Raw genomic sequence first — 24,626 nt, forward strand, 5'->3', positions numbered from 1 at the left:
CATATAAGCATTCCCTTTATTTTTCTTTTAGTTTTAAAAAAAATTATTACATGTGAATCTGATTTACTCACATTACTTTACTCTGGGTTTTTTGCATATATAATTTCTCTTAAGGTTATTGCACCTTGCCAGAAAGAAACCAAAGCATAAAAAATTTCCTCTGTACTAAAATTTTCCTAATGATGATTGAAAGCATTTTCTTTATTAGAGTCTCTGCCTTTTGAGATCAGTACTTAGAAAGTCAAGTTTCTGGTAAATTCTCAAAGGTAGGAAATAATAGGATTAGAAATATTTTTCTTAAGTCTTTCAAAATCAAAATTGTTTCAAAGAATTTTGCTGGACTGATCTTGTTTATTAGTTTCAGATTTTACAGAATACCATAACCATTTTGGCCTTACTATTAAAACATATAAAGCAGGTTCTAAAATTTTAGATTCCTTAGATTCATTCAGCCTTCCCAAAAGTCTGTCACTGAATATGACTGCATCAATTGGTAAGAAATAAAATATTTTTAAAAATTCCAACTTAAGATATACTACTTTTGTAATATATTATGTTTATGGAATGCTCTTTCAATAAATGTGAAACAGACTTCTAATCCATTCCAAGGACTTCAAAACACTTGGCATTAATTAATACAAGAAAATGTATTGTGTATCAGTTGGGATTGTGGATTTTATTAAAAACAAATTATTCCTTTGAGAGGATTCTTGGATAAATGGTGAAATAATGTTCCTTGAATAGTTGAGTTTAGTACAAAAAAGCAATTTCTATTTCTTTTGTTTAAATTATTAAAATAATATATAGACTACTACTTAGAATTATTTTAAGGATATATTTAGCAATATATAAAGTTAATATCAGCTTAAACTAATATAAATAAGCATAACTATACCTGTACTTTCAAGGGCATGGTTACAAACTGAGAAGGTAGCTCCAAACTAGTTCCTTTGGATACCACCTGGAACACCCTGATCTTTACGAAGACTTTTATAAGCCTATGGAGCCTTTTTGCTTCTAAGAATAAGATTGTTTACTTTGAAGTTGATGCCTTCAGTTATGCTTCATGGCACGTATTGATAACAGCTCATGTCCAAAATGTGTAAGCCCAGCTGCTGTTCTTTACAGTACTAACTCAGGTATGTGCTTTAGTTGTGTGCCATTTTGCATTTTCCTCAGTACTTTTGGTTGGTTTGACTTGTGAACTGGAAAAGCAATCGACAATTATTTGGAGGGGTCATTCTACATTTTAAATCTGATCTAGATTCTGCTGTTCTCAGAATTCACAAATTTTTTTTAATATTTAAAATTTTAAAAACCCAAAAGCTGATTTGATTATCCTCATTTTCAGTCAAAAAAGATCCAAGCCCAGCTGAAAGAGCTTCGTTATGGGAAAAAGGATTTGATTTTAAGGTAAGTTTTATTTCACTATAGTTAGCTAAAGTATTAGCATTTATACAGCATTGTAGTGAAGTAGGAATATGATAGCTGCCTTTATTATTGCAGTTCTCAGGAATAAGTTTGTTCTGAAAAGAACTCAAAGCATCAAGACTTGTGCTTGCAAAAAGCAAAATTCTAGGTTACTGCTGATGAATAAAACCTGTTGCCCTATTCCATACATTCTGTAACATCTTTCATCTTTTTAACTGAATGATATAATATTTTACAGCTGCTTCTTGTTTTTCCTTTAATTAGCACTCTTCCATGGCAAAGTCAACTATTGTTAACATTTAAAGTAAATCTCTGTGTTCATGATAAGCTTGAGCAATGTAGTGTTCCTTAAGTCTGAAGATTTAAGAAAAAAGAAACATCTGCTGCTAAAATAATCCAAATCAATAGTCTGCTCTAGCTAGCACATTTTAAAAAATAATAAAAGTTTTTAAACTAAAAGAGGGCATAAAGACATTGCTGAAGGACATCTAGTCCTTGTTAACACAGGGAGAAGCTAATCCCTGTTAAAAGGAAGAGGAGAGAGATGTGGGTCATCTGACTGATGACTTTTAGTGGAGTAGTCCTTTTATATATTCCCAGCACAAAGGATGGACATTAAGTAGTCATCTTCCAAGTTACTAGACCTAGAATTACTTACAAGTCATTCATGACAATATGAGTTCCAGATTGTCTTCTGGAAGCATTTAACTCTCTCTGCTGTTTCTCTATTGTATATACAGTGCCTGTGAATATGTAAATACAGAGAAATACAGAGTAATAAATATAGTGGGCCATTAAAAAGACAGTGTGATTTCTGTGCGGGTTTTTTTTGGTGTTTTTTTTTTTTTTTTCCCTTGGGTTTTGGTTTTTGTTTGTTTGTTTGTTTGTTTTTTTATGTATAGGTTTATTCCAAGATTCTTCAGGGACATTTATTTCTGGTCTCCATAAGACTAAAACCAGGGAAACAGATTTAGAGACAAAAATTAGGTATATTATAGATCTAGGCATTTAACTTTTAAAGGCATCTAGTATTAATAAAAGCAACACATCTTTTTTCAAATTCAGTATCATGGAGAGCTCGAGGAGAGGTAAAGATCAAAAATTCTAATCTTGCCTTGCTGTGAAAGTTTGTTTTCTTTGGCTGAAGCAGTAGGATTGCTCAGCACTATTATCTTCCTGCTGTTTTCATTACGCTAATACACAGTGATCCCAAAAAAGGATCTGAGTTATGGTAGGGTGTTTACTAATGCTTAGCAAGGGAACTCCTGCCAAGTACTGCCCACCTGAAAAAAGCTTATAGAAGATGAAAAAGAAAACGGGCACATAAACAAGTGAATATGCAGAAAGGCTGTCCAGCAAGCCACTGACATACGTGCAGTGAAATCCACCCTCTCCTAAGACTGCTTCAGTGAACTGTGGCAGTATAGGAGTTAAGGCACACATGTGTGGAACTGCACTAAAGGCAGGAATGTGTCTCGTGTGAATGGGAATGGGTTCATCTGACTGGATATGGCATTCTCCATCATAGTCTCCACTTCAAATCCGTGGAGGGTTATCTTCTGAAGACTATGTCTACATTTGACCACATGAATTACACCTTAAAGTCTTTGATTTTTTTTGAATATACATGGTTCTTTATAGGACAATACCCTTTTCCTGACCCAGAGACAGGGCAACTGAGAGGTGTTTTAAAAACTTTTATTCCATTTTCAGTCTCATGAGAAGGGTTACACAATACAGACGTTTATAATTCACACCATCACAATCAGAAGCCAGATATTTCCTAATTAAAATATACTATAAGTGTTTCTTGGCCTAGCTTTTTGCCATGCCATGTTGTAGATGCCTTAAATCTAAACATCTAAAATTACCCCTCGTGGGTCCCACTACAATACATATTTCATAGTTCTGTTTGTCCAAAGTATCTAGTCTTATTTGCAAGGCCATCTTTTGAAACTTGTTTCTAGTTCCATTTCTCTCTCAACAATATCTGTCCTATTCCATGGCATTTCTAAGTGAGTAAGTCTTGTCTCAAAGTTTACATATGTATGCATGCTGTGTGGACCTTCTGTCAGGCCCTGAGAACTTTCTACAAATCCATTTTCCACTGTTCTTGATTATGAATGAACACTAGAGCCACCAGCTGAGATGTAGGTAATGGTAGTGCGGGTTCTCCTCTGAGTGCTTTTATTGCAAAATAAGGATAGTTACTTGCTTTCTAGGTAAGCTATGATCATATGTAATTTAAAAAACTCTAAGAACTTTAGATGGAGAATGTTGATGAATTGTGAATTATATATTTATATGTAAATAATTGAAACATCTCTTGACAGTGTGCAATTCTGTATGAAACTGAATGCCTGCTTTGCTAATATTGGTATATCCTTTATATGTAACCAGAAATATTTTTTGCAGGTTTATTCATAAATACTTTTCCTGTCCAAGAAAATTTGATTTGTGAAGCAGAGGGAGCAGCAACCTTATGCTGTTCTCTTAAATCATATGAGATGGGGGGAGGGTAAGTTCAGTGTGCTGGTTCATGTGTGTTTCATGTCTGAAGACACACACACTAAGCTGAGTAGAAGCCATTTAGTATAGTGTCCTGGTTCAGGGCAAATTTGGGGAAAGAACCCCAAAAGGGTTCCTTCAGGAAAGCAGATTCAATTGGCCCCTCCCCCCAACCAGTTCAGGAAAGATGCCTCTTTGGAGAAAAAGTGGAAAAAACCTGTTTATTAAACAAGCAAACTTAAACAATATTAAACAATAAAACTTCTTGCCACTCCAAGAGAGAGACAAACTCAGAAAAATCCCCCGGGTTGCAGCTGGGCTCACTCAGTCTCTGCTCAGTCCCTCCGGCGCTGGAAATGCCGTGGCCCAGGCCTGGCCCGCTGGGCCACAGGTGCTGCTGCTGCTGCTCTGCTGGTGTTCAGCCCAGAGCAGGTCCAGAGAAAGGGAAAAAAACCACAGTCCAGGGAACTTCTTTGCCTCAGCTAGCTAAAACTAACTAGGAAAAAAAACAAAGGAGAGCTCTGTCTTGTTGTCTGTCCATCCGCAGACAACTCAGTCCAGGAGCAGGAATGTGGAGGAGGGAGTGCAGTTCTTGAAAACAAACTCCACGCTTCTCCCCCCCGCCCACCTTCACTCCTGGAACAAGTCTTAAATGTGTAGAACTTATTATTCAACATAAACAGGGCAGACGATTGGGGATAAAGGCATCATACAGTCAACCTAGGACATTCCACCCCTTATCCCCATATCGTCAGCTTACTACTAAAACTAATATATATATTCAAACCCTACAAACACATGCATTATACATCCAGTATACAGCTATACACAGACAATGGCAGTAATATTCAGCAAACAGTGATATTTACACACAGTTCTCCCCCAACAATCAGATCTCCCTGAGGTACACATTGTATTCTTCCATCTTTCTGCATTATCCACCAAGTACAACCTGGTCCCTGAACAAAGACAATCCCACGAATGGGTTTGTCTGTGCTTGAGGCAGAATTGATCCACACTGTCTTCCCTAACAAATCTCTGACATGCACTACTGGGACTTTGTCTCCATCTACTATATGCAAAAGCTGAGATTGGGCAGGGCCCAATTGACTGGTAGAGCCTCGGGTGTTAACTAACCAAATGGCTTTTGCCAGATTCTGCTCCCAATTATTGAAAGATCCCCCACCCAATGCTTTCAAGGTGGTTTTTAACAGTCTATTGTACCTCTCTACTTTTTCTGCAGCTGGTGCATGGTAGGGAATATGGTACACCCACTCAATACCATGTTCCCTAGCCCAGGTGTTGATAAGACTATTCTTGAAATGAGTCCCATTGTCTGACTCAATCCTCTCAGGGGTACCATTCCTCCAAAGGATCTGCTTCTCAAGGCCCAGAATGGTGTTACGGGCCGTAGCATGAGGCATGGGATAGGTTTCCAACCATCCTGTGGTGGCTTCTACCATGATGAGCACATAACGCTTGCCGTGGCGTGTCTGGGGCAGTGTGATGTAGTCAATCTGCCAGGCCTCCCCATAGCTGTACTTGGACCATCGACAACCATACCATAGAATCTTCACTCTCTTGGCCTGTTTAATGGTAGCACACATCTCACAGTCATGGATAACCTGAGAAATACTGTCTATGGTTAAATCCACCCCTCGGTCTCGTGCCCACTTAAAAGTGGCATCTCTACCCTGATGGCCAGAGGCATCATGGGCCCATCATGCTAAGAACAATTCCCCCTTGTGTTGCCAATCCAAGTCTATCTTTGATACCCCTATCTTTGCAGCCTGATCTACCTGCTGGTGGTTTTGGTGCTCCTTATTGGCTCTGCTCTTGGGAACATGGGCATCTACATGGTGAACTTTCCCAGGTAGCTTCTCTACCCTGGTAGCAATGTCTTTCCACTCATCTGCAGCCCAAATTGGTTTTCCTCTATGCTGCCAATTAGCTTTTTTCCACCTCTCCAGCCACCCCCACAGAGCACTGGCTACCATCCATGAATCAGTGTAGAGGTAGAGCTTCGGCCATTTCTCCCTTTCAGCAATGTCCAGGGCCAGTTGAACGGCTTTGAGTTCAGTGAGTTGACTTGATCCACCCTCTCCTTCAGTAGCTTCTGCAACCCATTGTGTGGGACTCCATACAGCTGCTTTCCATTTCCGTTTCATTCCCACAATGCGGCAAGATCCATCAGTGAAAAGAGCATAATGTGTTTCTTCTGCTGGCAGTTGGTTATATGGTGGCGCTTCTTCAGCATGTGTCACTTCTTCTTCCTCTTCATCAGTAGACCAAAGTTTTCACCTTCAGACCAGTTTGTAATTATCTCCAAAATCCCACGGTGATTCAGTTTTCCAGTCCGGGCACGCTGTGTGATAAGGGCAATCCATTTGCTCCATGTGGCATTGGTGGCATGGTGGGTATAGGGAACCTTTGCTTTGAACATCCACCCCAGCACCGGTAGTCGGGGTGCCAGGAGGAGTTGTGCTTCTGTACTGATCGTCTCTGAGGTGGCTTGGACTCCTTCATAGGCTGCTAAAATTTCCTTCTCTGTTGGAGTATAGTTGGCTTCAGACCCTCTATAGCTCCAACTCCAAAATCCCAGTGGTCGGCCTTGAGTCTCATCAGGCACCTTCTGCCAAAGGCTCCAGGACAAACCATGGCTCCCGGCTGCAGAATACAGCACATTCCTCACATCTGGTCCTGTCCTGACTGGGCCAAGGGCTACCACATGGGCGATCTCCTGCTTGATCTGGGTGAAGGCTTGCTGCTGTTCAGGGCCCCAGTGGAAAGTGTTCTTGCAGGTGACCAAGTAGAGAAGGCTCACGATCTGGCTATACTCGGGAATGTGCAGTCTCCAAAAACCTATGGCACCTAGGAAAGCTTGTATTTCCTTCTTGCTGGTTGGTGGAGACATCGCTGTGATCTTGTTGATGATATCTGTAGGAATCTGATGCCGTCCATCTTGCCACTTCACTCCCAGGAACTGGATCTCTTGAGCAGGTCCCTTGACTTTGCTCTTCTTGATAGCAAAACCATCTTTCAGGAGAATCTGGATGATTTTCTCTCCTTTCTCAAACACCTCTGCTGCTGTCTTCCCCCAGACAATGATATCATCAATATACTGTAGATGTTCTGGAGCTTCACCCTTTTTTGGTGCAGTCTGGGTTAGTCCATGGCAGATAGTGGGGCTGTGTTTCCACCCCTGGGGCAGTTGGTTCCAGATGTACTGCATGCCCCTCCAGGTGAAAGCAAACTGAGGCCTGCATTCTGCTGCCAGAGGAATGGAGAAAAATGCATTAGCAATGTCAATAGTGGTGTACCACTTCACTGACTTGGATTCCAGCTCGTACTGGAGTTCCAGCATATCTGGCACAGCAGCGCTCAGTGGTGGAGTCACTTCATTCAATGCACGGTAGTCCACTGTCAGCCTCCATTCTCCTTCAAATTTACGCACAGGCCGGATGGGGCTGTTGAAAGGTGAGTGGGTTTTGCTGACCACCCCTTGGCTCTCCAGCTCACGAATCATTTTGTGGATGGGGATCACGGCATCTTGATTCGTTTGATACTGCTGGCGGTGCACTGTTGAGGTGGCAATTAGTACTCGTTGCTCTTCTACCTTCAACAGTCCTACTGAAGATGGGTTTTCTGATAGTCCAGGTAAACTGTTCAATTGCTTGATGCCCTCTCTCTCTACAGCTGCTATCCCAAATACCCACCTGAGTCCCTTTGGGTCTTTGAAATACCCACTTTGGAGGAAGTCTATGCCTAAAATACATGGGGCTTCTCTGCCAGTCACAATGGACTGTTTCTCCCACTCGTTTCCAGTCAGGCTGATCTCAGCTTCCACTGAAGTAAAGTCCTGTGATCCCCCTCTCACACCAGCAATAGAAACATGTTCTGCCCCCACATATTTTGATGGGATTAATGTGCACTGTGCACCAGTGTCAACCAAAGCTTTATATACTTGTGGTTCTGATGTGCCAGGCCAACGAATCCACACAGTCCAAAAAATACGGTTTTCCCTAGCCTCTACCTGGCTAGAGGCAGGGCCCCTCTAAGCCTGGTTATCCTTTTTTCCTGGGGCATATGTCTTGGAGGTTCCTTCAAGGGGATCGAAAATATCGTCATCATCATCATATACGGCAGTTTGATTATGGGTCACTGGAGCTGCTTCCCTTTTGGTGAAACTTCCTTTTGGAGTCTTGCCTCCCTTCAATTCACCCACCCGTTGTGCCAGAGCACCAGTAGGTTTCCCATCCCATTTCCTCATATTTTCTCCACAATCGTGCAGGAAGAACCACAGCTCAGCTCGTGAGATGTACCTTCTTTCCCCATCTGGGGAACATCTGTGTTGGGTACCAGGACCTCTGATCTGTATTGCTGAGACTTGGAGAAAACCCTCTTTCATCTCCTCCCTGAGTTTCTTATGAGTCTCCTCTATCTTGTTTTCTAGTTTCTCTCCTAGTTTCTGCAGACATGTTTCCACTGCTGCAATTCTGGCATGGGTTGGGCCATGTACAGCATCTGCATATGCTTGGAGCTTCTTTGCCATATCGAGCACAGTCTCCTCAGTGTCATCTTGCTTATTATTGCTACAGCAGAAGCGTATTCATGTGGCCCAAGTCTTACAAGTTTTCGCCACATCACAGATGTACACAGTATCAAGTCTGGATTTACAGTATCTACAATCATCCGAGAAGACAATCTCTGCCACTGCCATTTCCCTCAAGCGTTGAATTCCTTGTTCTGTAGTCTTCCACTGGGTTTGCTGCATATAAAGATCATCTGCACACAGGTATCTTTGTGCTACACTTTCCAGAACCCATGCCCAGAGGCTGTGAGGGTTAGCCCCACTCATCATTCCTTGATCAATGACAGGATCATGTGACAGGGATCCCAAATATCTCGCTTCACTACCATCCGGAATTTTAGCCTCCCCTGCAGCATCCCAAAGACAGATCAACCAACTAATTATAGACTCATCAGGTTGTCCAGTGTAATCCTTTCTTAGTCCACAAAGGTCCTTCAGGGAATAGGACTCAGTAGTGGCTTCTGATCCTGCCTCAGTTGTCCTAACTCTGGCTTTTGTGTCAGTAATTAGCTTTGAGGGTCCTTCTCCTGGATCATCATAGTCAGTCCCTGGCTGGTCAGTTTTGGTTTTCTTCTTTCCCGCAGAGACTGCCAGTGGTTTAGATTCACTGTCTGGTTTAGCTACAGCCTGAGTAACTGGGGTGTTGTCTGCAGCCTGAGTGACTGGGATAGCTGCTGGTTTATCTCCCTGCTCCCCTGCCTCTGTCTGCCAGCCTACAATATCTAGCAGTGTGCGATAAGCATAAGCCAAGGCCCAGCTTATTGCAATGATCCTTTTCTCATTAGAGTCATCATGGCACTTCTCTTTCAGGTATTTCCCCACCTCAGCTGGGTTCTGAATTTGTTCACATGGAAAATCCCACTCTGCAGGGTCAGAAAATTCCTTCAGGGTCTGGCCCATATTTTCCCATTCTCCACACCACTCAGAATTTTCCACACCTGGGTGAGGGGTTTCATCAGCTCCTCTGGACATCTCAGCCTTCACTCTAGAGAAACTGCAGGCTGTTGTCCTGGGTTGTAAGATAAGCTTGTATTCCATTTGCCATCTGTTGAAGGCAAAACCGGTTGGACAGGTTTTTGTTATCTCTCTCAGAGACAATGGTTTTGCCCTGTAGAGGCAATGGTTTGTTTATACACCATTGACTGATTCAATGAAGGGCTGGTAAATGTAACACCGTGAGGGGTCCCACCCAGAGGGGGGAAGCCAAGCACTCTATTGTTGTTTAAAGGGGTAGCTTTTTGGGGAGAGGAGGCAGCTCTCTGGGCGGGACTCCGAGAGAAGCAGCTCTCTCTCTCTTCGCGGGATTCCGAGAGAAGCAGCTCTCTCTCTCTTCGCGGGATTCCTGGGGAAGCAGCTCTCTCTCGCTCTCTCTTCGGCGGCACTCACAGCGAAGCAGCCGGCGCGCGCTGAGCCGACGGCGGCGGAGCTCAGAGGCAACCCCGGCGCAGAGGAAGACCGGCCCCACTGCCACCAGATCTTCAGAGGAAAACTATACCCTTCTAAAGATCACCACTTCAGCTGCAACTCATCAACTATTGCAAGGGAAGCAATTGTCCCAGCAGAACTGATACTGGCATCCCTCAGGTTCTGGACTTTTTCTTTCACTGGTTTTGTTTGTACCGATTGCATTTGCCTTTTTTTAAATTGTTGTCTAGTTTTCTCCTAGTAAAGAATTGTTACTCCCACTCCCATATCTTTGCCTGAGAGCCTTTTAATTTAAAGATCCTGGTAATTCAGAGGGAGGGGGGTTTGCCGTTCTCCATTGCACAGGAGGCTTTGCCCTCTTTCACAGACTCCTGTCTTGTCGAACCAAGACAGCTGTATAAAGGAAGTTTACCAGAATAAATACTAGAAAGATGGTCTCTTTAACATTCAGGGGAAATGGAACATTCTCAAAATGTGACATAACAGATTCAAAAAAGAAGGAAAGGAGAGGCTGGAAAACCTCATGCCCTGCTCCTCATCTAACAAACCAGGTGCAATTACTAATAAACCCCCAGAACATACAACTGGAACTAGGATGCAGGGTAGGATGAAAAAACCAGAAACTATATATATCTTGAAGAGACTCCAGTATCTTTACAAGCGCCTTATAAATCACTATCACCAAGCCCAGCCCAATAGCTATTTTAATCCGTGCTCTTCTACTGTAAAAACTACGTGTAAGGGACAAGAATCCTAGTGACCAGAAAAGTACTAGAACCTCAAAAAAGCCTAGAGACCAGAACCACATGAAGGCTTCCACCCCAAGAGACATTATGAATGTAAGCAACATGGCTACTGACTGCTTTAATCCACTACAAAATAAGCACAACCAACATCCAATCAGTCAAGGAATAAAGTTTTTTTCCACTTTTGTTTTTTTTTTTTTCGAGCCTCACATTGGGCGCCATTAAATGTAATTGTCCTGGTTCAGGGCAAATTTGGGGAAAGAACCCCAAAAGGGTTCCTTCAGGAAAGCAGATTCAATTGGCCCCTCCCCCCAACCAGTTCAGGAAAGATGCCTCTTTGGAGAAAAAGTGGAAAAAACCTGTTTATTAAACAAGCAAACTTAAACAATATTAAACAATAAAACTTCTTGCCTCTCCAAGAGAGAGACAAACTCAGAAAAATCCCCCGGGTTGCAGCTGGGCTCACTCAGTCTCTGCCCAGTCCCTCCAGCGCTGGAAATGCCGTGGCCCAGGCCTGGCCCGCTGGGCCACAGGTGCTGCTGCTGCTGCTCTGCTGGTGTTCAGCCCAGAGCAGGTCCAGAGAAAGGAAAAAAACCACAGTCCAGGGAACTTCTTTGCCTCAGCTAGCTAAAACTAACTAGAAAAAACACAAAGGAGAGCTCTGTCTTGTTGTCTGTCCGTCCGCAGACAACTCAGTCTGTTATGAACAAAACAGCCTGGCTGGGACACTTGGCTCGACCTAAGTACTGACATTGAAATGTTAATTAGCTAATCGCTCCTGGGAATCACCTACACCCCCACCCAAACTAGGACTAGGATGCAAAATAAGCCAGTGGAATCATGGGAGGGGGTTTTGGGGATGAAAAACACCCCAAAATGAAAAAGAGGGGCACAGTAGAGGGGGCTGGATGGGTGTGTTGGTTGGGGAAAAGGGAACCCCATCCCTAGTCTGTGTTTAACCTGTCACTATAACCTGCAGAGGACCAGATTGGACTGGGCTGTGAGAAGCAGGCACAAGGAATCAGACACTCTACCTGGTGTTACCAGGAGGGCAGGAGAGGGATATCTGCTGCTGGATCTCGGCAGCAGGCTCTGCACATCCCCCCACCATTCGGCTACCAGTGTGCCAGGAGGAAAGGAGAGAGGATGGTCTGCTGGTTGGGACTGCAGATACAGACTGGACACCTCTTCATCTCCGGCTACCAGCGTGCCACAGAGACTCCAGGGACAGATTCTGCACGACTTCACGCCCTTCAGCTACTGGAAGAAGCTACAAACACCCCCCTGCCAAGCTGACTTTTTAATAAAGAGCTGAACACTAATAAAGACATAAAACCTGTTCGTTTCAAGTCCAGGAGCAGGAATGTGGAGGAGGGAGTGCAGTTCTTGAAAACAAACTCCACGCTTCTCCCCCCCGCCCACCTTCACTCCTGGAACAAGTCTTAAAGGTGTAGAACTTATTATTCAGCATAAACAGGGCAGACGATTGGGGATAAAGGCATCTGTCTTGGTTTGACAAGACAGGAGTCTGTGAAAGAGGGCAAAGCCTCCTGTGCAATGGAGAAGGTAAACCCCCCTCCCTCCGAATTACCCAGATTTTTAAATTAAAAGGCTCTCAGGCAAAGATATGGGAATGGGAGTAACAATTCTTTACTAGGAGAAAACTAGACAACAATTTAAAAAAAGGCAAATGCAATCAGTACAAACAAAACTAGTGATAAAGTCCACAACCTGAGGATTCGGGGTGTTGGTAGCAGTCCGGTTGGAATGATAGCTGCTCCTCTTGCAGTGGCTGATGAATTGCAGCTGAAGTGGTGATCTTTAGAAGGGTATAGTTTTCTCTGAAGATCTGGTGGCAGTGGGGCCGGTCTTCCTCTGCGCCGGGGTTGCCTCTGAGCTCCGCCGCCGCTGCCTCACTGCGCTCCAGCCGCTTCTCTGGGAATTCCGCCGAAGGAGCTGCTTCTCGGGGAATCCCGCGAAGAGAGAGAGCTGCTTCTCTGGGAATCCCGTAGAGAGAGAGCTGCTGTGTCCCCCAAAAGGTACCCCTTTTATCCAATAAAAGAGTGCTTGGCTTCCCCCTCTGGGTGGAGCACCTCACAATGGGATGGTGTTACGTTACCAGCCCTGAATTGAATCAGTCAATGGCCCATTAACAAACCATTACCTCTTCGAGCAAACCATTGTTCTTGAGAGATAACAAATCTGCCCAACCTTCAACAGATGGCAAATAGAATACAAGCTTATCTTACAACCCAGGACAGCATCATACAGTCAACCTAGGACATATAGTCTGGAAAGTTTTTTAAGTATCTGCTTGTGCTGAGTGGAAGGTAAACAGTGGAGAGAATGAACCCCACACAAGTGCTATGTGATTGCTATGTGAAAGATTTCAAGTCAGGGCTACAATTTAATAGGAAAATTACAATAATGGCAATAGTACAGAAACACTGGTTTAAACTGACAAAGTCAGAACATGACCTGATACCCTGTTGGTCAGCGTGGTGATAGCAGTCCAAATGGTGGTAGCAGTCCCATTGGATGTGGTCTTGTCGAAGCAGTGAGCCTATGGGAAGGTCTGGTCCTTCTCTGAGGTCCAGTGGTGGTGGTGGTGGTGGAGAGTTCTTGTGGTTCTTGGGGATGCAGCAGTGTATCTGTCCCAAACCCCAGGTTATGTAGAGGAAGGAGTGTTCAGTACCTCCCTTAGGGTGGGAGAATTTCCCAGTGGGCTGATGTGATTCTGTGAGTCATGCTGGGGAGTCCTTGATGTCCCATTAGCAGAGATGACCGACCCCTCAGGGTGGCTGCTGTTTCCCCAGAAGGAGTTACCATGCTTGAGTCATGGCAAAGATAGAGAAACAATGCTCCACCCACCTTAACAGTTCATCAGAAGGTAATGTAGGTGGTGGTAGAATATAAACCTCAGTTACACCCCATGTTGTAACCCAGGACACTGTTTGATCAGAGAGAGGCTGCTAGGTTTGGGCAAGAACAGGTGATATTTCATTTCTAATTGCTTTAATACTGGAAACATAACAGATTTAATGTTAGCATTGCTGTTGTGGCTGGTTTATGAAGCTGTTACTCTTTCTGATAAATGAAATGGGTAGTCTTCCTGTTGGCACAGCATGAATGTTTGGGATAAAATCCTGGCTGCTAGCTACTTTCACGTTACTGGACTTTTACCTTTTCCCCTGCCACTCCCTTCCCATCCCACTAAACTTTATTTTCTGTGTGGCTTACTGAGGATTTCAGGGAAGTCTGCTCTGCATATAGATCTGAACACTACAAGCTTCTTGGAGCAGTTCACCTGAAGGATGTAAGCTGCAGGCTATTAGATTTCTAAAGGGCATCAAGGAAAGCTGCAGTTCGTGTCCATCAAAATAATTATTTCTCTGAATGAATAATTCTGCAGATATATGCGAAATAAATAGGGAGGGATTGTTTGATTTTGTTTTTACATAATAGACATCAATAAACTATTTCTTAAATTCTGGTACTTATTACTGTCAATGGCTCTGGTCTGAACTGGACCTCTGGGGATTAAGTGGGAGAGGAAGAGAAAATGGGAAAAAGGCAGCTTTTTCCTTAACATTCCAGTGAATTGGTAGATCATATCTCCTTTATCATATCTTACTTACATTTCTTATGTTTTCAAAGTATTTTACAATCTAGCTGATTAATGAGGGAGCATATGTGCATATGTTTATATTTTTAAAACTCTCCCTATGCGATATAAAGCCATGGAACAGATAAGTAATGAGCATCACAAAAATTAATTCATGCACCCAAGGCAATAGAGCTGTGTCTTTTTCAGATCGCGGTCCCTTAAAGCATTTAGCATGCCATCCTTAAAGAATTGACCCAAGTTGAAATTTGATTTGTATTACAATGCGAAAACCAAGAAATTATTAATAAAAATTGCCACTGAATGTTCTTAATTTTATCACTGTCTTTGTAAGTAGGTACTTACTAATTATGAATTACACTACTCTGAATTGCAATAATTTAAATTATCATCCTAAACCCCTGATTCAGTGAAGTACTTCTAAGTTTAAGTGCCCTGCTAGATTGATGTCTGCATTTGTTTCAGACATTACAGACCACTTCCTTTTTAAATTGCTTCTCCTTCATTAACTGTCTTCCCATTATTAGGCTGTATTGCCCTGGAAGAAGTCTCATGTTTTACTAAAATAGGAAAGAATTAAAAACATTTTGGTTTTTTGTTCATGAAATGCATACGTGTATATATTATAGTAATAAGAGATAAGTAAAAATAAATCCAGCAATGATTTCCAATGTCAGTTTATACAAGTATCTTGTATTATTGACATTCCTCTTGTAAATGTAAAAGGTGACCATGCTTCAGTGGTATGGTTTGAGTATATCTTTGCTTTTTTCTAAGGCTTTTGCTACAGATTCAGACATATTTGATGTACCACTTCCTCTCTTTTCCTTTTAGTTCAAATTCTAAGATAAAGTATCTTGATAGGCAGTCCTAGTAAAACAAGAAAAAGTTCAAATGTGAGTAGCAACTAACAGCACCTGGCCTAACAATGTATTTAATGTTTGTTCCATGGTAGAATTTAACTTTAAATAAGCAAACAAATAGGATTGGCTATTATAACAAATAATACAACTTAGTACCTTAGCAAACACTAGCTTACAGCAAGTCAGGTAACTGCTAATATGTATTCTGTAGATGGATTTACCATGAGTGCCTGTTTTGTAATTTGGCAGCTTCTTCTGAGGAGCAAACCATGTGTGATGCAGTTGGGTACACAGACATGATCAGTTCCTGCTGAAACGCTGTGGTCAGGGTGGGTGTGCACTGAACAAAGATCTGCTCTGGGCTCTGGGGAGTCCCTGGGGAGTCCCTCAGGCTTCTCCACATGTTCAGAACCCCCAGGTGCCCAGAGCATCCTCTAGTGTTAAACTAGAGGATGTCTGCCACGTCCAGTGCATGGCTGGAGTCAGTGACATCAGGAGCAGCAAAGACAGAGGTGTGCAGATAGGAATGGCAAGCAGAAGGCAGGCAGGAATTGTAGTGGGGATGACTGGGAGAGAGGAGCAATGGACAGGAAGGAGGGAGGGTAGTGGAGAACCTTATTCCCAGCACTTGACAACTTCTGCTGCTGCTCGTTACAGTCGTTTTAGATTGTTTCCATGATGATACTCTTGAATGCACATCTTCCTTTGAAGTGCAGCTTCACAAAGTAACAGGATTGTAATTTACTTTCAGTACTCTTACACTCCTCAGTAATGTTTCAAGTACTATGAGTGCTCAATGTCTCTAAAGAACTAAGGACCATGTCACTATTGCAAATTTAGTCAAGACTATTTTCCACATTCTTTGAAACAGTTCTACACAAATTAGGTCATTATTTGACATGTGAAAATCATTTAAATAATTGTTGTGGTAGAGTCAAATACAAAACTATGTGAAATTATTTTTGCATCATATTGACTGGATTTGGTAAATATCTGTACCATTCCTCCCTCTGAAGTAAAACTGATGCCATGTGTGTTTCCTTCTCTATTAGCAAAGTTAAGTATGTGCCACAGTAAACTGATTTCCCAGAATTTTAAATTATTTATTTCTCTAATGAAGATCTTCCTCAACTGCAACTTTTTGATAGACACTGTTCTTACAGGTAATTTGCAAAGATTTCTAATTATTCATCACTAATTATATGACAAACTTTTGGAAAGCAATCAAATATTGATAAGCAATTTAAAAGAAAATTCAATAACTTTTTTTGTCCGTCTCTTTAACTCTTTTTAAAAAATTATTGTTTTAGTCCCAAATTTTGAATGCACTGATGAGCTCAAAAGGCACTCTTCTGAATTCAGATCTACAAATTAGAAAGCAAATTTCTCTTTTGCATTATTTAACAGCTACAGAAGTCAGTGTTTGCAGTTCATGTCTGCCTTAAAATGTGCAATCTGGATTTTGGTATAGTTCAGAACTGTCCATAAAATAATAACCCTCACTTTCTGTAAAAGATACCTAATGAGTATCTCAAGTGTGGTTTCTCAGATAGCTTCTCCAACAACAGTTATACAGGATAACTCCTTTGGGAAAGGAGGGACTGGCAGTGTCCAAAGCACTCTGCTATCAGCAATACACTAGCATTTTAAAATAAAAACTGTACAAAAGTGATTCACCATTGTCAAATTTTCACAGCTAAACACTCTCAAAGTGCCTTTGGCTAGTATCAGACATGCAAAAATTAGAGGAGGAGTGTGGGGCAGAGTCTTATTTTCAGCAGGACAGCTGTAAATGGTTAATTTCTATATAAGCTTTATGTGCATGTAGGCTTTGCTTTAGTGCTGCATTCAGAAAGCGTATACTTCTTGAGAGATCTCTGAATAGTTTCCTACTCCTGGTTTCCAAAGGTATATTAAATTAACATCCATTATCAGTCACAATGGGATCTGTTTTTTAAAGTCCAGTATTAATTTAATATAGTTTAATTTAGGTATTTTAATGCTACTGCTTTTAACGTAGCCAAAACTAAAGCAATTATCATCAGTGAACCCAGGGTGTTCAAAAACTGATGTTCAAAACATCATTCATGGTTCATTTTCTACTGCACAGTCTGAAATGGTTTGTGAAGTTAAGACTCTTCAGCACACGTGATTACCAGGGAAAAAAGGCAAGAAAAGGAAACACATTGCTGGTACAATTGTTTGCTTTGTTTTTGGGGTATTTTTTTTTGGTTTTTTTTTTGGTTTTTTTTTTTTTTTTGGTTTTTTTTTTTTTTTTTTTAGTAGAGGGAGGTGTGAAGCTACATTTTTTAATTGCTTCCAGCAAGAAACAACCTAGTTGTCTAATGAAGTGGAACTCTTCCTGAGAAATGCAGTTTTCTTGTCTATGTATTTAAGCTTGGCCCTGGAAATCCCAATTACAATTTGCACTTAAAAAAATATTTGGCAAAGCTATCTGTTTACTTAGTGTAGATTTTTAATTACAACAGCATGAAAATATTTACATTAGCAGAAAAAAATTGAGTGGAAAAGGAGAAACTTCTGGATCTGATGGCTTCAAAGATGAATTTTGAAACAGAATATCCTTCATAGACATTATTTTTATCTAATGAGACAAACTCAAGGAGGAAGTGTTCTTTGCTCTGTAAAATGTAGGTATTAAATGACAGACAGAACCTATTCCTGGAGCTATAATAATCTCTGGTTAAGATTACAATTTTTTTTTCCCATAAATTTTAAGTTGTGTAATCCAAAGCCAGTGAAGCAGTTTGTGCCAATTAAGTCCACCAACCATGTTTCTTAGACTCTTTCTCTGAAAGTTGAAAACCAGAAAACAGTTGTAATGGCATCATATTTAAAGTATATGTGAGGATGATAGGTACAGAAAGAAGAACCCTATGGCCTGGAGGCCTTTTTTGCAACTACTCTTTTATCTACCAATGGAGCAGAATTGTTAAGTACATCATGGAAGAAACAGGCAAATGAAACCTTATTTAAAAAACAACAAAAAAGTCTGGTTCTATTTTAAGAAGTATTGTCCATTTTATTTTTACAATCCTGAGCACAATACTGCTGTCAGTTAAAAAGATATGTTTAAAGACTAACAGATTATCTAGTATTACGTTAAGCAGGTTTTCTGCAGTTTCTTTTTGTTGCACCCAGTTCACAGAATTCAGATGCACTGCCTACAGCCCATCTAAGTAAGCACATCACACTATCAAGGAATACATAAAAAAAGTAATTGTCATCAGTTTCAGCAACTGAACAAAAGATAAAAATGCACTTTATTCAGGAGCTAGGAATTTATTATTAATTTTATGCTAAAAGGGGCAAAGGCTAATTTTTTTCATTTGTTAATGATTCAGATCCTGGTTGTCAAACACTTCATACATAAACCCACCTCAGATGTTCTCAGCCTGTAGGTTCCAGAGGAACAAACAGACTATGTTAATTACTGTTATAATTAACATTCCAGGTACACGGTACAACTAGGAATTGACATCAAATATGAATTGTATGAGCAATTGACACCCAAAGGAACTGAATTTTTACGTTATATAGGGCCACTAGCTTGAAAACAGACTATGTTATGACGTCCATCATAGGGAAGGACACCTTCAGAGAACTATCAAACACAATATAACCAAAACATATGCCTAAATTTCAGCCTAACCCTAAACCTAAGCCTCTGCCTAAATCTAAGCCTAAACCGAAGTCTAAACGTAAGCCTAATCCTGACCCTAACCCTACCCATAACCCTGGCCTAAACCTAATCCCAACCCTAACCCTAAACCTAACTCTAAAACTAACCCAAACCCTAACCTTAACCACAAACCTAAACCTAACCCTAAACTGAAGACAAAGCCTGTTCCTAACCCTAAATGAACCCTAAACCTAGGCATAAGCGTACGCCTACGCCTAAGCCTAAACCTAACCCTAAACTGGAACTGAAGCCTAAAGCAAACAATAACCCTAAATCTAAACCCAATCCTATTCCTCACCCAAAACGAAAACCTAACCCTAAGCCTAAACCTAAGACTGAACCTGAATATAAGCCTAAACCTAGACCTGAGACTAAGCCTAACACTAAAACTAAAACAAACCCTAATCCTCACCCTAACACTAATATTAAAATTAAAACTAATCCTAAACCAAAGTCTATCAAAAACCCTAATCCCAACCCTAACGCCAAAACTAACCCTAAGCCTAACCCTAAACCAAAACCTAACCCTAATGCTAACCCAAACCTAACCCTAGCCCTAACCTTAACACCAACCCTAACCATAATTCTAAACCACAACCCTAACCCCAACCCTAAACCTATAAGTAACCCTAATCCAAACATTAAGTTGAACCCAAAGCATAGGCAGAAGACTAAGACTAAACCTAACCCTAAATCTGGACCTAAATGTAAACCAAACACTCGTCCTAAACAGAAGCCAAACCCTATTCCTAAACAAAACCAAAAACCTAAGACTAACCCTAACCCTAACCCTAACACTAACACTAACCCTAACTCTTAACACTAACCCTAACCCTTAAAACTAACCCTAACCCTAACCATAGCCCTAACCCTAACCCTAACCCATAACCCATAAGCCATAACCCTAAACTTAACGCTAACGCTAACCCAAACGCTAACCCTAACCCTAACTCTAACCCAAAACATAACCTAACATAAACATATCGCTAAATTAAACCCAAACATAACCTGAACCCAAACCATAATCCCAACCCTAAACTGAACGCAGAGCCTATGCCTAAGCCTAAATTTAAGGCTAAGCCTAAAACGAACCCTAAACCTGAAACTAAACATAAACCAAACTCCGACCATAAAGGTAAACACAACAATAATCCTATCATAAAACTAAAACCTAAACATAACCCTGACCCTAAACCTAACCCTAAACCTAGCATTAACCCTAAACATAAACCTAACCATAACTCTAAACCTAAATTAAACCCTAACTGTAATCTTAACCCTAACGGTAACTCTAACCCTAACCCTAACTACAGCCTAAAACTAACCATAAAACTAAACCTAATCCTAATCCAAACCCTAAATTTAAACTTCACCCTACCACTAACCTCAACGCTAATTCTAACCCTTACCCTAAACCTAAAACTAAACCTACCCCTAATCCTAAATCTAACCCTAATCCTAAACCCAACACTGATGTTAAGACTACCCCTTACCCGATTCATACACCTAACCCGAAAGCTAATGACTAAAACGAACCGTAACTCTAAACCTGAGCCAAACCGGAACCTCACTCTTACCTTAAACCTGAGATTTACCATAAGCCTAACACTAAGCCTAACTCTATTCCTTACTCAAAAACTAAAATTAAACCTAATCCTAACCCTAACCCTAACTGTAAAGCCAACCCTACACCTATCCCATACCCTAAACCTAACCGTAACCCTAAACCTGAACCGAAACCCTATACCTAACCCTCAACCTAAACCTAACCTTAAGCCTAACCCTTTTCCTAACCCTAAACCTAAACCTAACCCTAATGGTAACCCTAACCCTAATCCAAAACCCTAGCCCTAACCCTAATCCTAACCCTATCCCTTGGATGGGAAACTCTCTTGTGATATCACAGCCTCATTACTTTTCTTCCAGCCTCTTGCTTATCCAACCCCTTGCTTGTCTTCTGGCATCACCTGTGCTATACAGATGCAATTATTCTTTTTCTCTCTCAAACAGAAATCTGCTTCTATATTGCGGATGAAACAAAGTGACAACTGGATTATTAATCCTAGGTGAATTTAGAATTATACCCTCTGTATTTAAATGTGAGCTAGATATATGTACAACTCCATCTTCCCCTACATATTTAAATAATTAAATTACAGCATACCTACAAAATTAGCAAAGAAACCTCTTTTTCAGTTTCATCTGCAAGTAAGTTGGGAGTTTACCCTTATATGTCTTCATGTTCCCAAGTTAGTAAGTAAAATATTGAATCCTATATGAAAACAGTATTTAATATTTATTTTTACATGATGGTATCTGACAGAAATATTGATTTTTCAACAGGAGGGAAAGGGTACATAAGAAATCAAAATGAGTATTGTTTCTTCTAATTCAAATAATTGACATAAGCAAAGGAATATTTGTACAACAATTGAACTCTAGAATTTAAATTTTCCTAATACTCCTATCTTTCATTTCTAGTGTGTAGTCTATAGAGCTCAAGTGAGTGGCAAACACTCAAGACCTCTCTTAAATAGACCAGTATTTATTTTCCATGAGATTAAAGAAAATTCTGATTTAAAAAACAAGGAAAAGCAAACAGAAATAAAGTAAGGGTAATGTTCAGATGTTCTCAAATTGTCTCGTAGTCTTAGATAGATTTGATTTGCCTTTCTTTTTGTTGGTGTTTTTTGTTTGGGTTTTTTTGTTTGTTTTTTTTTTTTTTTTTACCCTCAAAAGTTTAACACTCAGCCCTCAATCAAAATAACAAGCCATGACATTTTTGCCTAAACATATTTTTCACTATAAGCTGAAAACATCAGACGATCAGGTTCTTAACTGGGATTTATAACAATTCCACTATCTTCAGGGACACTTGGTAAAATCAACCTGAATTAATTGGAGGGTGAATTTAAAACTCATTGTTTACCTGCACTAAATTTTTGTGTGGATGTAGATATGATTTATCTTTATTAACTCTGTAAGTAAGTTCCGGAATAAGGGATTGACACTGTTAAACTAACCAGGTGTGCCATTCTGATTGACTTTCCCAAGTGTGCAGGAAAGAGAAGTGCTCACTTAGAAAGAAGGAGAGGTTCCTTTACAGCATTTAAATTCTTCCATGTCTGGAAAGGAAAATATATTAAATATATGCAAGCATTTGTTTCCTTTAAATGACTGAATTTTAGTTCATTTAAGAATGGCCACAGATTGGGGAGATCTTGTTCTGTCCACAGTAATTTACCCATTGTCTATCTCTTGATAAATGCATAGATATCCCTATGGACTCTGTCGGTCATTACTTGAATTCTACAGACTTGGGAAGACCAACAGAAGCACAATAATTCTCAGAAGCTAGGGACTTCTTATAATCTGAGGGGAGCTGGACTGGACAAACACAGATCAAGCTAATATGGTTAAAGCTACGTTCTCCGTTTATTCTCTAAAAGATGGCAGTTTATATACACTTCAACATAGGTTACACATTGTGAGTACCATATAATTGGTTAGCAAACATTGTTTACTTTTGCCTTAAGGTGGTCAGGCTTTTCACACTGCAGCTCTTCTCTAATTCATACTCAGCTCATTACTTTGTGGTCACCTGTCCTAGGGTGACGTTATGGTGTTTGTATCTCCAATCGTGTGTTCTGTTTATGTTTGATATTCTGTTCTGTGCTTTCAGAACTGACTCTGAAAGTGAAGGTTTGTTTTGCCTTGTTATCAGCCAGCTCACGTCCCCCCATGGTCTGCTGTCTAGAAAAGGCTGGTGCTGGCTTGTTTGCTTGCTTGGCTTGCTTTGCTTGCTTCTGCTTTTGCCTTTGCTTCCTAGTTAGTTTAGCTAAGCAGTCCTATCTTTCCCTGGACTGTTTCTTGTCCTTTCCTTTTCCTGAATATCATCCAACCTGCTCCAGACTGGGACCTGGAAACACCGAGGAACACCCAGAGCCTGCGCTCTGTGATCTGCAGCAGCCATCCCCAGTGCCCAGAGCAATCCCCAGCGCCCAGACCTGGGCGACCACTCCCAGGAAAGACTTTCTGGATTCGTCATCTCTTCAGAGTGGTGAAAGAGTTTTGTCATCTGGTGTTGTTATTTACTTTGGTTCTGGGGAGTGCTTTGTTTGTTAAATGAACAGGAGAAATTTTTTTTTCCCGAACCAGGTGGGTGGGGGAGGGGCCATGGGGGTCTATTTTCTGGGGGCTCCTTCCAGAGGGTTTCCCCCAAATTTGCCCTAAACTAGGACATCAGCTTAACATAATTTCTAACTGTGCCACACTATCTTCTTGCTGCATCAAGACTTCCAGGCCCCACTAAGGCTGTTTATCAGGGGCCTTGTCATGAGGGTAGCTCAACCCTTCACTCTAAATAAAAAACATGTCCTGTCTCTCTCAGAAATCTTAAAAACAATTCTCACTTATCAGGTAGAGAGATTTAAGAATAAATTATTCAGTCAACTAAATATCTGAGAAGAGAAAATCATATACTGGCCTCGGTCTCAACAAATCCTGATTGGGAAGTGTTAAAGTCACTCGGCATTTTGAACCTCATTGGCAGCTATACTTTGCTCTTTTTTTTCAGGTTAAAGAACGTGTTATGTTGCAAAACCTTTTACCTCTGATTCTAAATGGAGAAAGCTATGAAATTGTGCTTTTAATGGTATTTACTTCCAGCTAATAAGCAAAATATGTCTCTTTTTGGGTTTCTAAATATAAAAATGTGGGAAGCTTCCAAACTTCAGATGAGGTATATTTCTTTTTTGCAGACCTTTGTAAAGCAAATCACTCATTTTGCATGCTGTGTTGTCAGCTACTAAGATGCCACCTGCAATATTCTGTGACACACAATGAGATTTATTTTCAATTTTTTAAACTATGTTTATGTTCCCCTCCTGCCCCCCCCCCCCCCCCCCTTTTTCCCCCCATATACTGTACTCAGGCAAAGATAAGGTTTTGCTGTTTGGTTTAGCAAATCCATTGGGGTTTATCTCCTTACTAACATGGTATTTTATACCACAGAATTATAGAGAGAACTGCTATGCAGATAAAAACATTTTGGGGCATCAAAAATTCCTCAGAGTTGAATGTTCTGTGATTAGGCCTAAATTTTAAATGTGTTTCATTTGCAAAGGGAAATAACATGTTATGTTGTATTAAGAGACTGAAATCAAACAATGTGAAAATTATTCACTCCTGCCAGGCACTATCTAGAGACAGCTAGTCAGTTAGCCTAAGCAAGTAAGACAGGTACTTCCAAACTGGCACATGATTGCTGCAAACTGACAAATCTATTAAAGTAAAATAAAAACTAGTGTAAATATATTATTAAGTTAAACTTTTGATTTTTTTTGTAACTTTTTATATTCTGTGGTTTTTACCAAATGCTAACCTTCTCCTCCTAGTTGCATATATACTGGAAAATAAATATTAAAACCTTTAATTTTTTTTTATGAATTCTCTGAAAAACAAGTTTTATTACACAGTATTCATTTTGCTTCTCATGCATCAGGTCTAAAGGATTTTGTAGATAATTTCTGTCATCATTAGACTTCCCACAGAAATGATCAACAGTTATGACAATTACTGGAGAGACAGGGAGGAAGGGAACAAGAAGGCACAGCATTATTAATAATTTGACAGAACAAGTCCAACACACATCTAAGAAAATTTTTGTCTTTACTGATTTCTTTGTCTTTTTTTTTCTTCTTCTTCTTACCTATCACCTTAGCTTTATGAGACT

General features: G+C 40.6%; 2 long non-coding RNA genes across 2 annotated transcripts in view; both read left to right on the forward strand.

The window, feature by feature from the left end:
• The window catches only part of LOC144246626 (uncharacterized), a 129,437-nt gene that overhangs the window by 38,765 nt on the left and 66,046 nt on the right, over positions 1-24,626 (forward strand). The gene's annotated exons all lie outside the window — the stretch shown is intronic.
• LOC144246624 (uncharacterized) lies at positions 1,356-23,503 on the forward strand. The gene is made up of 3 exons (XR_013340285.1): positions 1,356-1,413; positions 3,847-3,949; positions 23,469-23,503. It is a non-coding gene; the product is annotated as an uncharacterized LOC144246624 (long non-coding RNA).

The sequence above is a fragment of the Lonchura striata genome, chromosome 7 (genome assembly GCF_046129695.1).
Source record: "Lonchura striata isolate bLonStr1 chromosome 7, bLonStr1.mat, whole genome shotgun sequence".
In the NCBI taxonomy this organism is placed as follows: Eukaryota; Metazoa; Chordata; class Aves; order Passeriformes; family Estrildidae; genus Lonchura; species Lonchura striata.